Source organism: Macaca mulatta, chromosome X (assembly GCF_049350105.2).
Source record: "Macaca mulatta isolate MMU2019108-1 chromosome X, T2T-MMU8v2.0, whole genome shotgun sequence".
NCBI classification, from domain to species: domain Eukaryota; kingdom Metazoa; phylum Chordata; class Mammalia; order Primates; family Cercopithecidae; genus Macaca; species Macaca mulatta.
In genome coordinates, this window is record NC_133426.1 from 154588581 (window position 1) to 154604463 (window position 15883).

Below are 15883 nucleotides of genomic sequence, written 5' to 3' on the forward strand. Positions count from 1 at the left end.
TTCAACTCTATCAGGTCATTTGAGGACTTCTCTGCATTGGTGATTCTAGTTAGCCATTTGTCAAATCTTTTTTCAAGGACTTTAACTTCTTTGTGATGGGTTCAAACTTCCTCCTTTATCTCAGAGAAATTTGATCATCTGAAGCCTTCTTCTCTCAAATCGTCAAAATCATTCTCCATCCAACTTTGTTCTGTTGCTGGTGAGGAGCTGCGTTCCTTTGGAGCAGGAGAGGTGCTCTGATTTTTAGAATTTTCAGCTTTTCTGCACTGCTTTTTCCCCATTTTTATGGTTTTATCTACCTTTAGTCTTTGATGACAGTGACATACACATGGGGTTTTGGTGTGGATGTCCTTTCTGTTTGTTAGTTTTCCTTTTAACAGTCAGGACCCTCAGCTACAGGTCTGTTGGAGTTTGCTCGAGGTGCACTCCAGACCCTGTTTGCCTGGGTATCGGCAGCAGAGGTTGCAGAAGAGTGAATATTGCTGAATAGTAAATGTTGCTGCCTGATTGTTCCTCTGGAAGCTTCATCTCAAAGGTATACCTGGCCGTGTGAGGTGTGAGGTGTCAGTCTGCCCCAAGTATAGGGTGTCTCCCAGTTAGGCTACTCTGGTGTCAGGGACGCACTTGAGCAGGTAGTCTGTCCATTCTCAGATCTCAAACTCCACGCTGGGAGAACCACTACTCTCTTCAAACCTGTCAGACAGGGACATTTAAATCTGCAGAGGTTTCTGTTGCCTTTTGTTTGGCAATGCCCTGTTCCCAGAGGTGGAGTCTACAGAGGCAGGCAGGCCTCCTTGAGCTGCGGTGGGCTCCACCCAGTTCAAGCTTCCCGGCCACTTTTTTACCTCCTCAAGCCTCTGCAATGGTGGTCGCCCCTCCCCCAGCCTCACTGCCACCTTGCAGTTTGATCTCAGACTGCTGTGCTAGCAATGAGGGAGGCTCTGTGGGCATGGGACCCTCCGAGCCAGGGGCGGGATATAATCTCCTAGTGTGCCATTTGCTAAGACCCTTGGTAAAGTGCAGTATTAGGGTGGGAGTGACCCGATTTTCCAGGTGTTTTGTGTCACAGTTTCCCTTGTCTAGGAAAGGGGATTCCCTTCCCCCTTTTGCTTCCTGGGTGAGGTAATGCCTTACCCTGCTTTGGCTCTCACTTGATGTGCTGCACCCACTTTCCTGCACCCACTGTCTGACATGCCCCAGTGAGATGAACCCAGTACCTCAGTTGGAAATGCAGAAATCACCCATCTTCTGTGTCACTCACACTGGCAGCTGGAGGCTGGAGCTGTTCCTATTCGGCCATCTTGGAACCAAACCTCAGGAGACTTAAAATTTTAAGAGAGAATGTTGAGTTCAATATAAACACTAGCAAGAAAATTATAGTTATTAAAAGGCCTTCTATTTGAGTAAAATGATCACAATTTAATATTTAGCCTCATTCTATTGCAATATTTTTATTCTTGTTTAGTATTGTAACCATTTTGGATACCACATATTTTGAGGTTTTTCCAAAATGTCCTTAAAGAAATTAATGAACAATTGACTCTTTTGGCACAGGCTGATTCTTCATCTCTAATACTCCTGCTTTTATCCAAGACACAGTAAGCTCCAACTTTTTCTCGCTTCTCCTACTGTGAACTCCAGTACCCTATATTTTTACCTAGAAGCACGATTCTGTTGTGTCCTCTGGTTGCCAATCCCCCACACCCCTCATCTCTCTCTCTCCCTCTCTCTTTCTCTCTCTCTTTCTCTCTCTCTCTCATTTGAAACGTAGTTTCCTTCTTTCAGTACATTTTTTTTCCCATCCCAAACTGGTGCCCAAGGTAGAAAAATGACATGTGATGGGGGCCAATAAAGAAATTGTTATTACAAATCCCAAGAACTAGGCCAAAGAAGAAATGAATAGAAAAGCAATGACTAGACTTGAGTATAATTAAAAAAAATAGAAAATACAAATGAATTATGACACCTGTCATCTTTTTAATATGGAATGCTGTCCAATACCCCAAATCACTTGACATTTATATGTGACTTTGTTTTCACAAACTCTTTGAATACAAAGAGCTTTGTGATAATTACTTGATTATTTATGTTCATGTTCTATGTGGGAGTTCAGCATTGTATCAAGATCTCTTTTACATTAGGGGAACTTGCTCTTTCAGCACCACTGACTCATGGGAAGTACAGAGGAAACCAAGAACAATGCTAATCTAAACAGCTCCACCTCCCAAATTGGACACGGTTCTCCTTGGGATCAGTAGTTTAGAACCATTTATTGTTCATTTCTTGAACTAAGGAACAGGGAATTTTTTTCTTTCTTGAATTTGGAGATGGGAAACGTCATATTCTCACATTCAGATTCATGATTACAAGATTTTTAATTAATTTTACACATGCATCTTTTTTTTTTTTTTTCTCATGCTGAAAATTTCAGTGATTTGGAAAGAGGCAGATGGAGTCCTGGCAGAGTTTATAGAATGGAAGAGACTGGAGTTGACTTAAATGTTGGTACATAAGAGGCACCAAATTAGGAAAAGTTGAAAATTTTAAAAGTAAGGGATGGTCAATAGTGTAAAATTCCTGATAAAGCAGGAAGAGGGACACTCTATCCATAATATTATTAGGCCACAAGCAGGGTTCTAGAATACTGGTGCAGGAATCCTGCAGTCTTTGTCACTTGGAAGGTCTCTTCCTCCTGGATTCTGTAGGAATGCATATCTCCCCCCAAGTTGATCCTGTCATGACCATTTAGGTTTAAGAGAAGGCATCATATATTGGTTCTCTACCGTCCATGGCAACACACTTAGGAATAGAACTGGCTTGGATTCCCAGGCCAATGCTCTTTCCCTACATTATGCTTTTGTTGTTGAACATACTGCTTTAAAAAGTTATATCTTCATTATTTTTAGTTGCTGGTTAATGATTTTCTCTGTACTTCGTACATTTTGTCTACTGGTTTTATTTAGAGCTGGTTTCTGCATATGAAGTAAATCTGAGAGAGTGGGTTCTCCTTGCCCAGATGTCTAACGCAGCCCTCCTCTCCCACTCCACTGCTCATATCCTTCTCATCACTAAGTTCTACAGTGTTATACTACTTATTACCATTTGAAAATATCTCTTTAGGTTGTTTAATTGTTTATGATCTAATTAACTCCCCACCTGGACTTTGAGCTCCTTGAAGATATAAAATTTCATTGTTCTGGTGCTAGAACCATACCCCAAGTTCTAAACAGTGCTTGTCACATAGAAGCCCTTGGATAAGGTCATTCTAGAAGTTTGTAAGAAGTTCATATTTGTCCTTTCCTCAAGAACGGAATTTGTAATAAATAAACAGGTAAATAATAAACTCATTAAATGGAGTATCTGCAATAAGGTGGTATGTGTTTATTCATTCTTTTTTTGATCAAATATTTGCCAAATTACTATTTACAGGGCTGTGCAGTGGGCTAGGTGTTTAGAGTACAGTAAAAATGAGCCATGACTCCTGCCTTCAAAGAACGTATAGTCAAAAACAAAAACAAAAACAAAAACAGACATGTAAACAAAAATAGAAATATTGGGTACAAAAATACTACTATATAAATCATCTCTTCCCTCTCCACCCTGGCTTCACTGTAGTCATAAAGGGATATTTTAAAAATACTGATGCCTGAAAGGAGTCGGAGACAAAAGGCCACATATTATTTGATTCCAGTTATGTAAAAAATTTAAAATAAGCAAATGCATAGAGAGAGAAAGGAGATTAGTAGATACTGAGGGCTGAGGGGTGGAGGAAGAGAAGAAATGGGGAGTGACTGTTAATGAATATGAGGTTTTTTTTTTTTTGGAATGATGAAAATGTTCTAGAATTGGATAGTGGTCCTTGAAAATATACTAACAAATTCAATTTTATACTATATGAGTGCATTATATGTTATGTGAATTATATATCAATACAATTTTTTTTTAAATACTGGTGCCTGACTTTCACTTCTAAAGATTCTGATTTAATCGGTCTGGGGTATACTGTGGGCATTGAGGTTTTCAGAGGCATCTCCGGAGACCTAGGTTGAGGACCACTGGTCTGACTACAGTGGTAGGTAAGAGAAGGTAGGGATCAACCCTGCTCAGAATTAGAAAGTTTTCCAGTGGCAGAAGATGGAATTAAAAGATAAACAAGTCATTTGACTTTCATAGGTATGACTAAGACTTGATTCAACGTAGAAATAGTCTATTATTGCTAATTTGCCAAGATTTTGTCAATATCTAAGCACTGATTTAACGTAGTGCCTTTTATATGCAGTGTCACTTTTCAAGGTTTCAGTTACCTGCAGTCAACCATGGTAAAACAATATTAAATGTAAAATTCCAGAAATAAGCAATTCCTATGTTTTAAATTGGACACCATTCTGAGTTGTGTGAACAAATCTTGAGCCATCCTGCTCCATCCTGCTTGGGACATGAATCATCCCTTTGTCCAGCATAGCCACGCTAGGGATGCTACTCTCCTGTTAGCCACTTAGTAGCTGACTCAGTGATCAGATTGACTGTTGTAGTATAGTAATGCTTGTGTTCAAGTAACCCTTATTTTAATTAATAATAGCTCCAAAGCACAAGAGTAGTGATGCTGGCATATTGTTAATCACTGGCTGTGTTGAGTTTATAAATTAAACTTTATAATAGATATATATGTACTTTAGAGGGAAAAAACATAGTATGTGTAGGTTTCAGTACCATCCATGGTTTCAGGCGTCCATTAGGGGTCTAGAAACATATCTACCAAAGATAAGGGAGGACTACTATATTTCTGCAGCATTGTCAATATGGCTTCTAGGTGGTCAAGCAGGTGAGATTTCTTACCTTCAAATGTAGAATATGGAATTTTATTTTTCCATATCTAAGCAGTCATATATATTCTGCTTAAATATGCATTCTGACCCTGATGTAGTAAAGTTTTTGGAATTTCACAAGGGAGTTGATAAAGCCAGTGAACACAACAAATTTTGAATATCTTGGGATTACAAATGATTCACTCTTTGATCAGAGAGCTTTCTAAACTTTGGTAATTTTCTACCTCATAGCTGGTAGGACGGTAGATATACAGAATCAGTATAGTTTACAAAGGAAATTTCTTACATGTTAGCCTCCATTTGTGCTATTCTCAAAGTTATCTTAAAATACTACAACAAAACTAGTCAAATGTCCTTTAATTTTGATTATTTTTGCAACAGAAAATGGCAATTTGCTCAAGGGGAGAATTAGGAAATTTGATATGAGTTAGACTCACCACCCCACTTCATGTTTCACAACCTGAAATTTAGATGACAAGGCTGAATTATCCAATTACTGACTACAAATTCTTATTTCAGATGTTGATTAATGTTCCAGTGCTTCTCTGCCTCCTGTTACTTCAGCATTTAGAACATGATTATAGTAGACAAGAGCTTTCTTATTGGCTCGTGATGACTATAGAAACTCCACAGGAGCAAAACGGTCAGGAAAGATGACAAGAAAGAGTAAGAGAAAAAGGGACACAGAGAAGGTGTGGCAGGTAGGGATGGCAGAGCTACCAAAATGAGATTAGAAGTGGCAGCTCACAGACTCACAAGGCAGTAGATCACCACTTCCAAACCTTTGTGCTTACCAACATGACCTTAGTCCTTATTAAAAACACAGATCTCTAGTCCCACCACTAGAATTGAGTTCAGCAGATATAGGGTGAGGTCCTAGAATCTGAATTTTTACATGGTCTTACCCAGATGCAAATGGTTCCCAGCCCACACTTTGAGAAACTCCGCAAGAGAGATGACATGACTAGTACTAGTAACAAAAACCATGTTTTGTAAATATAGAGCATTTTAACTGCATTTTTCTTTTTGCTTCTCATATGATCTTAGAAGATAGATTGGGTAGATATCATTTTTCCTCATTTTAAAAATGAGTACACTAAAGTTCTAGGAAGTTAAATGATCTGAAATCCAACTTTTTCTACTCTTAGATGACCAATCCTTTTACTAAATGAAGAAACATGCACTAAAATAATTCAGTAATATAGAGACATTCAGTGTAAGGGCAAGCCTGCCTCATTAAGAAAATGGTCTTTAATGCAGGGTACTATTAAAGGATAGAAGATAATAGAATATATTGTTGAAAGTTTTTTTTTTTAAATTTTAACATGTCAAAGTTTAGGACACTTCAAGTGCTTCCTTTCTTTAGTTTGAGCCTTCACTAATATACAATCATCTAATGAAATATTTATTCATTTATTCAATAAATATGCTGCATAATTGAGATATTACTGGGACACAGCTTTGCATTTGTAACCCTTTGAAAACATTCTCAGTTTTGTACATATTATTTTATCCTTATTACTATCCTTTATTATTTTAAAATGTATTTCTTCTTACACATAGCTATGCTGTTGTGTATTTGTAAACACAATAAGCCCATAAGCAGCATTCAACAATTCCTCATTAAGTCAGTATTCTCCCATACTCATTTTGTCCTACTTCATCTACCACTTTCTAAGATGTGAGTCACCCATTCAGGTGCTCACTTTTTGTTTCATCCTCAAAATTGTAATTTTTTGTTCTTGATCCTCATCCCTTCACTTTGTTGAATAAGAGTATATAAGCTCTCTTTGTGGCCATTAACTTGTTTCTTCATTCTTCCTTACATAATCTTGGCTGAAAGGCTCTTGTGTGGCACACTGTGAACCTATGTTGCTACATGAACTGGTGGGTTGGAGCTAGGTTCTGATCATTTTCTTCTGTCTTCATAAACTTGAAGAGCTAAAACATGAAACTACTGCATAATTCTGTATTGATCATGTTCAGCCCTCCCTCTGGTGACAAGCTGCCTTCTGACTATAAATCAAGAGGGCTATGCCAACTGTTACCTCCTGGCAGGACTGTACATTTTGAAGGGAGCCATGAAATGAACAGGAAACTTGTGCCAAAACATTCTTGATCATACATAAAATTTCCTAATGAAAAATTCCCAAATCCTTCAGATGGTCCCTTCTTTGATTGATGTTTTTATTCCCATGGACCAATTTATTTTAACATCTTCCCCTTCAAACAATTGTCAAGAACCCTGAGGAGCCCTTCTTCGACCTTTGTATTTTGAACCCTGGCATTTTATTTTTCACTTGAGCCCACATGTTTGTAGCTTTATGCTTTGTTTCACCAATTTTGGCTCCTGCTTTTTAAGCTTAATCTTTAGAGATTTTTAATCCATGCAGGCTTTCATCTATTGCTTTTGCCAATGTGATATAATACATCAGCTGTATTAGCTGTGACTGGTGTGGTTGGCCATATTAGGCCTGACAAAGGAAAGCCCCAAAGTGGACCAAACTGAACACTTTTAGTCCAGGTAATACAGATGCAGAAAGGTGGAGACTGTCCCATCAAATTCAGAAAAGCAAGAGTTTCAAGTGTAAAAAAAAAAAATCACAAACATTGGGCCCAGATGGTATGGCTGTCTGAATATTATATTACCTCTCATATAAGCTGTTCCTGGGTGCCAAATACTAAGTATCTTAGTCAGTTCACACTGCCATAACAAATACAACAGGCTGGGTGACTTAAACAATAGGAATGTATTTCTCACAGTTCTGGAGGCTGGAAGTCCAAGATCAGTGTGCAAACATGGTTCCATTTCATTGAGACCTCGCTGCCTGGCTTGTAGATGGCTATTTTCTTGTGTGTATTTGAATGACAGGGAGGAAGAGCAAAAAATAGAATATGAATGCAAGCTTTCTCTTGTCTCTTATTATAAGGAAAAATTTCATCATGAGGGTCCCACCTTCATGACCTCATCTAACCCTAATTACCTCTTAAATGTACCATCTCCAAAGACCATTACATTAGTGCTTCCACATACAAATTTTGGAGAAGGGTACACAAACATTCAGTCCATAACACAAAGGGTGTGAAAGACAGCAAACCCATTTCCAATATCTCTGGCATGGTGGACATCTCCATGTGAGCTGCCAACACTACAGAATTCAGGGCATGCCTTTGAAAGATGCAAGGGAAGCCTAGGCAGCTAAGCCCATCCCTGCATCCTTATTTCATTTGATCTTTGGTACTGCTGATCTACCGCTTTGATAATAAACCAAAGTAAAAGTGACCTCAAACCTGGATCAAACTTCATAGTTTAGTCTCGTGCAACTGTAATCAACTGTTACTTTTTTATCTCCACTGCTCTGTAGACCTTATCAGCAGGTCCACAGGCAACACATAGAGGAAGAGGCTCTGGGAGAGGCTTTGCCTCATTCTTTGCTTTATATTCATTTCTATTCCCCAACTTGCTTTTTCTAACTTTTCTGGTTATTGATCCTGACCGTGTGATTGCATTGACATTGAATAAAATCATTCTTTAAAGAATTTCTTTAAGCTCCTACTATGTGCCAGGTGTTGTTCTGAGCACTGAATATACAACAGTGAACAATAGAGATAGAAACTCTGCCTTGGTGATGCTGACATTAGGCAGAATAATAGATCGTAAGAGGTACCAAGCAGGGAATGGGGATAAGCAGTGCTAATGGCCACTTGAAACAGAAACTTGAACAAATTTACAAGAAAACAATAAACAACTGCATTAAAAAGTTGGCAAAGGATATGAACAGACACTTCTCAAAAGAAGACATACATGTGACCAACAAGCATATGAAAAAAAGCTTAACATCACAGATCATTAGGGAAATGCAAATCCAAACCACAATGAGATACTATCTCATGCCAGTCAGAAAGGCAATTATTAACAGGTCAAGAAACAACAGATGCTGGTGAGGCTGCAGATAAATAGGAATGTTTTTACACTGTTGGTGAGAATGTAAATTAGTTCAACCACTGTGGAAGACAGTGTGACAATTCCTCAAAGACCTAGAACCAGAAATACCATTTGACCCAGCAATCCCATTACTGGATATATACCCAAAGGGATATAAATCATTCTATTGTAAAGATACATGCACACGTTTGTTTATTGCAGCACTATTTACAATAGCAAAGACATAGAACCAACCCAAATGCCCATCAATGATAGACTGGATAAAGAAAATGTGGTATGTATACATCATGGAACACAATGCAGCCATAAAAAGTAAGGAGATCATGCTCTTTGCAGGGACATGGATGGAGCTTGAAGCCATTTCCTCAGCAAACTAACAAAGGTACAGAAAACCAAACACTGCATGTTCTCACTTATAAGTAGGAGCGGAACAATAAGAACACATGGACGCAGTGAGGGGAACCACACACACTGGAGCCTGTTAGGGTGGGGGTGTGGTAGGAGGGAGAGCATCAGGATAAATAGCTAATGTATGTGGGGTTTAATACCTAGGTGATGGGTTGATAGGTGCAGCAAACCACCATGGCATAAATTTACCTATGTAACAAACCTGCACATCCTGCATATGTATCCTAAAACTTAAAATTTAAAAATGAAGGAAAATTTTTAAAAATTAGATAGTGGTAATGGTTGCACAACTCTATGATAATGTACTAAATACCACTGAATTTTGTACTTTATAGGGATGAATTTTATGTTATGTGAATTACATCTCAATAAAGTTATAAAACAAAGAGGAAAGTCTGGCCAACAGGGCCTCTAGAGATTTACTTCAAGTAATAGATTGTGAAAACTTAGTATATGATACATGTGACAGGCCCGCTCTTTAGGAAAAAAAACATGAAGCACACTGAGAGGTGGGAGAGTGAGTGAAAGAGAGAGGATGAGTAAGTGTTTCATCTCCCCCACCCACCCCATATCAATAAAGGTGAACTTTGTGGAGGAAATGGAGGTTTGACAAAAATATTCCAACCAGATTTTTGGGGAAGTTGCCAACAGAGCAGATGTATGCCATCTTCACTGTCTGAGACTCTGGAAGATCACCTTTAAGAGTGTCCCTCACCAATAAGGAGTGATCATAACAGAGGAGAAATGGATACAAAAAGAAGGGCACTTCTTCCATAGCTCCTACCTGGCATAGAGAGATCCAGAAGTCTCTACATACTCCCAGTGAGGGACATGGAAAGTAGCTGAATGTTGAGAGCCAAGGTGACTCCATGGCAGAGGCTACAGGTGGCAGCCTAATCCAGGGGCTGGTAGAATCGTGTGGCTGAGACACAGAGGGCCTCAAGGGCAGTCATAGGCTAAGACAGGGCCTACTAGACAGGATGGAGAGCAACATCATGCCTGGATTGAGACGACAGGACAAGCAGTATTTCATTAGCCCTGTACCTCATTGTTGGATGCCAGGAAGGTGGAGTATCTGACGACATTACTATAGAGGCCATAAGCATTCACACAAGGATCTCCTTGCCAACCTCTGTTGCTATCTTGGGAAAAAAGGATATAGGGATGGGTGGTGAAACTCTGGAACACTGAACATTTACCTAAAGGGACTAAGTTAACCCAGAAGAGACTATTTTTGATTGATGGAGATTTCATACCCACTAATTAGAAGATTTTAAGATACTCCTCATCACCATTATTTATTGGAATAGGGACTTCAGATAGAGATAAGAACACTTATCAGAGTTTCTTGACCAATCATTGACATTCTGGGTAAGATAATCCTTTGTTATGCAGGATTGTCCTGGGCATTGAAAGATGTTTAGCAGCATCTAAGCCCTCTACCCATTAGATGCCAGTAGTTACTCTCCCCTCCATTCCAGAAGTCACAAAATCCTCTCCCCTCAAGAATAAAATTGCCCCCAGCCAAGAAATATTTCGTTTTATGCATTCTATACACATCTGAGGACAGAGGGTTCACTTTTCCACCCCTCTTTTTACCTACATGTTCTAGCTCAGGCCTCAAATATTCTACATGATGTGAGACAAGCAAACTTCCTCTCCTGTGTGACTTCTTCCTCCTGTTGAACAATGCAAAGAGCCTGAAAGCCATGCCCTTTCCTGCATAATACATGCCCTTCTTTGTATTCAGCTTTGTTTCTTATACTAAAATTACATCCTGTTTCTTTGCTCTCCGAGCCCCACAGGCTGTGTCTCGAGCTTCCTGTGTTCTGATATGATTGTATTACCTGTTCTGAGATGTGCTCTCTGCCACTCGTGTGATTTTAATTCATCCTTCCAGGTTTCCTTTGCCCTCCTGCATTTTTCCTCCTCCTACACTGCCTCCCATAGCGGCTACTCTTACCTCTGCTCTCCTCTTTATTTCTTCTTTTTTGAGTTGGGTCCATCTCTCTTGGCTCTATTCAGCCCTTTTTCTCTTGGTTTATTTTCCAGTGGATTCTGGGAGGTGCCCATCCCCCACCTGCTCCACCTCCACCCTGCTGACCTCCTCTGTATAGTCTGATGAGCCATTGCTACTGAATGAGGAAAGGCTTAACCTTCCATTCCCCACCCCATATTCCTTTCCCTGGCCCCTCTTTTCCCTCCATAGCTTCTGTCTCTGTTTTTATTCTTTGTTTCTTGTCCACTGCAAGGTGAAATTCAGCCTTGTCCTTATGTTCCTCATCTCATCCTTTCCCACATTTGTGACATATCTTCCCTTTGTCACATGAAGAACAGCAGCGGGGTGGAGAGCCTAGCGGAGAGGATGCACACAGTGCCGGGAGTCAGTCATTCAGACAGGGACATAGATCTTGGAACTTATACATTTCTCAGCTGTGTAAAATGTGGGTAATAAAAGTAGCTAATCCATAGGGTCACTGAAGGATTCAATGAGTTTGCAGTGTACAGTGTTTAGTAGATTCTAGACTGTATGCCCTGATATCTAGTGGATATGCAGTGAATATTTGTCACATGGTTAAAATTTTGCATGATATGCATCCCAAGACCTGGCACATAGTGAATGCTCAAAGTAAAAATGTTCTTCAACTGAACCGAATCAAACTGTCTTTTCGACATTAGATTTGATGGTCCAGACCTCAAAGTCAAACCTTACTTTCTTCATAAGTCACAGTCTTTTCTTCTTCAGGTTGAAACTTCTCCTATGTCTATAATTTGATTCCTCAAGAAAGCAAAGATGCTACATTAACCTACTACACAGAATCCTTCCCAAACTATTCTTACTGACTGTTCTCCTAGTGTACCCTCCAAAGTAAACTCGTTATTTTCCTGCTGATTTGAAGCTTATATCAAACTTTATGGGAATTTAATCATGACAAATTGGTCCCTAGGGTACATGCCAATTGGATTAGTAATCAGGATCCCCTGCACATAATCTCTGTGCAGCTTTTGAAGCAGATCCACATGCCAAATCTTCCCTTAGAGGACTCTCCCTGCTCTCCTCCCCTTCAATATGGAAAAAGTTTCTTATCTTTTCTTTGTCAGCTTCTCTTCTGCACCTCCTCCTTGCTCCCAGTTGTTTTATTCCTCTTTCCTCCACCCTGCTGCCATTCTTCAGACTCTTTTCTTTTCCCTCTGATTATCAAACTGAATTTAATCCTGATAGATAAATTGAGCATGTGGTATTAGCTACATTGACAGATGAGGAAAGTCAGGGTGGCACATTACCACCATTGCTCAAGTTATAGAATGGCACAGTACTGCTGGAATCGAGATTAGACATGAAGGTCCTGCCTCTAAGCCTGTGGATTTTTCACTTTGTCAAAACCATATTGACTTCAAACAGAGTGTCAGTGAACATTACCAATCTCTACAAAATCTAAGATATGTTGTGTTTTTATCATTAAAGGTTGTTACCCATAATGAAGAAAGGATTCATATTAGTCTAATACTTCTATAGAGCAGTGTTCAAAATCATTAGTGTTTTATCTCCATATTTGTCATTTGTTGCTTCAAAAATTATTTATGTACATAAACAGGAAACAGTAACTACAATTTTATAGCACTTCAAATTTACAAAGTCATTTTATAACCCATTGTTTCATTTGCATCCTCAAAACAATCTTGCAAAGAATGCATTGTTAACCCTATTTTACAGATAATGAAACTGAGGCTCAGAAAACTTCAATAATTTAATGTGATACACTTAGCTAGGAAATGACAGAACCTTGAGTTGGAAACTTTTCTTCTTGATTTCAAAGCTCATGCTCTTTCAGTTTGAGCATTGTACTTCACACATGAAGGGGCTGTGCTTCTAAAACCCATTTAGCTTAGTTTATGAACATTTATTGTCAAGAGTAGGAATGCATCAAATTTACAGACAAACAATGTAAAGGCAAATCAGTAATATTATGTTTAGCTATTGATATGAGATGATGCCACTTGCAGAATTAAAATTCATTACAGGCAATAGATCTTTTTCAAGACTAAGCTTTGCTAGATCCTATTATTTTGTAAATAGCACCAAAATAAAGGAGTTGGGCTTATTAGGGTAATTAAATATGTTGATTTAGTCCCCAATTGAGTACAGTGGGCCTGACTGCTCACTCAACAGTGCACTAAAAGTCTGTGACACGGTATGGGGAAAACAGACCGGGCTTTGCAAAGCTGCATGTAAAGCATCTGCATTTTCAGCATTGGAAGCTTGATCAGAATTTCCATAATGAAGTTAGAAGACAGGAAGATCTGAGACTAGATTATACAGCTCATTGAAAACTCAAACTGTTTCTATGAATTATAAGAATAGATTTAATCCCCAAATTGAAAGGTTACATGCCTGAATTCATTTTGTACAGGGAGATGAGGTTCCTTTTCAGTCTTGAGTTTGCAGATGGACCAGATGGCATGTACATGCCCAGAAGGTCAGGTGACACAATGAGGGGATAGATGCTTATGTACATGTTTCTGGATAGAGGTTTTGTAACTTCCATGAGTTTCACAAAGAGGGCAGGGATTGGTTAACCACTGATAAAGAGGGCAGTTGATGCCTTGGGAATGAGTAAGCCCACCTGGAGGGAGTGGGGATAGAGGAAGATCCCAGGCAGAACCTAGAAAATCGACCAACTAAGATGGCCGAATAGGAACAGCTCCAGTCTCCAACTCCCAGCACGAGTGACAAAGAAGACCGGTGATCTCTGCATTTTCAACTGAGGTACTGGGTTCATCTCACTGGGGAGTGCCGGACGATCGGTGCTGGTCGATCTCACTGGGGAGTGCCGGACGATCGCTGCTGCAGCCGGACCAGCCAGAGCTGAAGCAGGGCGAGGCATCGCCTCACCTGGGAAGCGCAAGGGGGAAGGGAATCCCTTTTCCTAGCCAGGGGAACTGAGACACACAACACCTGGAAAATCGGGTAACTCACACCCCAATACTGTGCTTTAAGCAAACAGGCACACCAGGAGATTATATCCCACACCTGGCCGGGAGGGTCCCACACCCACGGAGCCTCCCTCATTGCTAGCACAGCAGTCTGTGATCTACCGGCAAGGCAGCAGCGAGGCTGGGGGAGGGGCGCCCGCCATTGCTGAGGCTTAAGTAGGTAAACAAAGCTGCTGGGAAGCTCGAACTGGGTGGAGCTCACAGCAGCTCAAGGAAACCTGCCTGTCTCTGTAGACTCCACCTCTGGGGACAGGGCAATAACAAACGCAGCCGAAACCTCTGCAGACGCAAACGACTCTGTCTGACAGCTTTGAAGAGAGCAGTGGATCTCCCAACACTAAGGTTGAGATCTGAGAAGGGACAGACTCCCTGCTAAAGTGGGTCCCTGACCCCCGAGTAGCCTAACTGGGAGACATCCCCCACTAGGGGCAGTCTGACACCCCACACCTCACAGGGTGGGGTACACCCCTGAGAGGAAGCTTCCAAAGCAAGAATCAGACAGGTACACTCGCTGTTCAGAAATATTCTATCTTCTGCAGCCTCTGCTGCTGATACCCAGGCAAACAGGGTCTGGAGTGGACCTCAAGCAATCTCCAACAGGCCTACAGCTGAGGGTCCTGACTGTTAGAAGGAAAACTATCAAACAGGAAGGACACCTACACCAAAACCCCATCAGTACATCACCATCATCAAAGACCAGAGGCAGATAAAACCACAAAGATGGGGAAAAAGCAGGGCAGAAAAGCTGGAAATTCAAAAAATAAGAGCGCATCTCCCCCGGCAAAGGAGCGCAGCTCATCGCCAGCAACGGATCAAAGCTGGACGGAGAATGACTTTGACGAGATGAGAGAAGAAGGCTTCAGTCCATCAAATTTCTCAGAGCTAAAGGAGGAATTATGTACCCAGCGCAAAGAAACTAAAAATCTTGAAAAAAAAGTGGAAGAATTGATGGCTAGAGTAATTAATACAGAGAAGGTCATAAACGAAATGAAAGAGATGAAAACCATGACACGAGAAATACGTGACAAATGCACAAGCTTCAGTAACCGACTCGATCAACTGGAAGAAAGAGTATCTGCGATTGAGGATCAAATGAATGAAATGAAGCGAGAAGAGAAACCAAAAGAAAAAAGAAGAAAAAGAAATGAACAAAGCCTGCAAGAAGTATGGGATTATGTAAAAAGACCAAATCTACGTCTGATTGGGGTGCCTGAAAGTGAGGGGGAAAATGGAACCAAGTTGGAAAACACTCTTCAGGATATCATCCAGGAGAACTTCCCCAACCTAGTAGGGCAGGCCAACATTCAAATCCAGGAAATACAGAGATCGCCACAAAGATACTCCTCTAGAAGAGCAACTCCAAGACACATAATTGCCAGATTCACCAAAGTTGAAATGAAGGAAAAAATCTTAAGGGTAGCCAGAGAGAAAGGTCGGGTTACCCACAAATGGAAGCCCATCAGACTAACAGCAGATCTCTCGGCAGAAACTCTCCAAGCCAGAAGAGAGTGGGGGCCAATATTCAACATTCTTAAAGAAAAGAATTTTCAACCCAGAATTTCATATCCAGCCAAACTAAGTTTCATAAGTGAAGGAGAAATAAAATCCTTTACAGATAAGCAAATGCTTAGAGATTTTGTCACCACTAGGCCTGCCTTACAAGAGACCCTGAAGGAAGCACTAAACATGGAAAGGAACAACCGGTACC